This window comes from Tasmannia lanceolata, unplaced genomic scaffold, assembly GCF_043159265.1.
Source record: "Tasmannia lanceolata isolate RefF3 unplaced genomic scaffold, GAP_Taslan_0.1 ptg000002l, whole genome shotgun sequence".
Classification (NCBI taxonomy): domain Eukaryota; kingdom Viridiplantae; phylum Streptophyta; class Magnoliopsida; order Canellales; family Winteraceae; genus Tasmannia; species Tasmannia lanceolata.
Window position 1 is genome coordinate 242,501 of NW_027518679.1, and position 2,500 is coordinate 245,000.

Consider the following 2,500-nt stretch of genomic DNA (forward strand, 5'->3'; position numbering starts at 1 on the left):
GCCAGGACACCAACCCTTCCGACACGAGCATTCGCGCATGTTCTTTGGCCACACAACGGCGCCAGCACGAGCAAAATCATCCGCGGTGCGGTGGCCTTGCACGGCCTTTTGTCTTTGGAACCAACCATCAGTGCCACGGGAAGTGCCGGAGTCCCGGCATCCGCGGTGCCAAGTCATTGCGCCCTTGGTCTCTGCAGCGGGGCATGCCGGGCACTCCCAACCATTGCAAGCAAGCAAGCAAGCAAGAAAGAAAGTAAGTAAGTAAGTAAGTATTACATATAGGGGCGGGACATGCGGGGAGATCTGCGAAACGTGCATTACGGGGCACACGCGTACCTACCGGGGCATACCGACCCCTATTGGGGCACACGTGTGCATATCGGGGCATACCGGGCCTATCGGGGCACACGCGTACATACCGGGGCATACCGAGCCCTACTGGGGCACACGTGCGCATATCGGGGCGTACCAAGCCTATCGGGGCATACGCATGTATCCCAAGGCATACCGAGTCTATCCGGGCATACGCGTTCATACCGGGGCGTAACGGGCCTATCGGGGCATACTTGGGCATATCCGGGCAAAAAATGCCCAAAACTTGCGCAACCTTGGCAACCGTGGTCCATTCCTCTCTATATGCCTAGCCTTGCCAACCGTGGTCCATTCCTCACTATATGCCATGGCCTTGTGCCCATGGTCTTCCCAAGACAGCGTCCAAGGCCCCCGGAAGGCCAAGGGAGCCCAACCCAGCAATGCCCTGCTATGGCAAGCCAAGGCCAAGCATTCCGGTGCCTATCCGGGCAAAAATGCAATTCCTCTCTATATGCCTAGCCTTGGCAACCGTGGTCCATTCCCCACCATATGCCATGGCCTTGTGCCCATGGTCTTCCCAAGACAGTGTCCAAGGCGCCCGGAAGGCCAAGGGAGCCCAACCCAGCAATGCCCTGCTTTGGCAAGCCAAGGCCAAGCATTCCGGTGCCTAACCTTGGCAACCGTGGTCCTTTCCTCACCATATGCCATGGCCTTGTGCCCATGGTCTTCGCAAGACATCGTCCAAGGCGCCCAAAAGGCCAAGGGAGCCCAACCCAGCAATGCCTTGCTAGGACAAGCCAAGGCCAAGCATTCCGGTGCCTATCCGGGCAAAAACGCCCAAAGCATGCCCATTCCTTAGCCTATCCAGGCAAAAATGCCCAAAATCTGCACATTCTAGTGCCTATCCGGGCAAAAACGCCCACCAGCATGCCACCCTCCTATAGGGTTTGCGCAACCAACCAGCCTAACCACCAGTGGCAACCAAAGGTGCTGTTAGCGACGACTTCTGAAGACGCAATGAGACGCGACGTGTTTGCGCCCAGACGCGACGAGACGATGCGGGATCTGCGCCCAAGAATGCCTAGACCCGTCGACTTGATGCGGGATCAGCTCGCCCAAGCATGCCTAGTGTGCAAGGCCTGTGTGCAAGGCTAGTGTCCAAGGCTAGTGTGCAAGGCTCATGTGGAACGCTAGTGCGCAAGGCTAGTGCCCAAGGCTTGTGTGCCAGGCCCGTGTGCAAGGCTAGTGTCCAGGGCTTGTGTGCATTGCTTGAGTGCAAGGCTTGTGTGCATTGCTCGAGTGCATGGCTTGTGTGCAAGGGTTGTGCGCAAGGCTAGTGTGCGGGGCTTGTGCGCATGGCTAATGTGCACGGCTTGTGTGCATGGCTACCGTGCAAGGCTAGTTTGCATGGCTAGGGTGCAAGGCTCGCATGCGAGGCTAGTGTGCAAGGCTGCGTGCAAGGGAAGCGTGCAGGGCGAGTGTGCGAGGCCACTGTGCACGGCGCCAGCACTAGCGAGCCATCATCCGCGTTGCCATGGCTCGCTTGGCCTTGGCTTGCCAGGCCCCGACACGAGCAATCGCGCATTTTCTTTGCAACCGACCATCAATGCCGCCCAACGGGGCCAGCACGAGCAGTCATCCGCGGTCCCCTGGCCCTGCGCACGTTTGTCTTTGAAACCGAGCATCAATGCCACAGAAAGTGCCGGGGCGCCAGCTGGAGCCATCATCCGACGTGCCATGGCTCGCTTGGCCTTGGCTTGCCGGGCCCCGACACGAGCAATCGCGCATTTTCTTTGCAACCGACCATCAATGCCGCCCAACGGGGCCAGCACGAGCAGTCATCCGCGGTCCCCTGGCCCTGCGCACGTTTGTCTTTGAAACCGAGCATCAATGCCACAGAAAGTGCCGGGGCGCCAGCTGGAGCCATCATCCGACGTGCCATGGCTCTGGTCCCATGGTCTTCGCAACCGAGCATTCGTGACACCCGCGGGGCCAGGACACCAACCCTTCCGACACGAGCATTCGCGCATGTTCTTTGGCCACACAACGGCGCCAGCACGAGCAAAATCATCCGCGGTGCGGTGGCCTTGCACGGCCTTTTGTCTTTGGAACCAACCATCAGTGCCACGGGAAGTGCCGGAGTCCCGGCATCCGCGGTGCCAAGTCATTGCGCCCTTGGTCTCTGCAG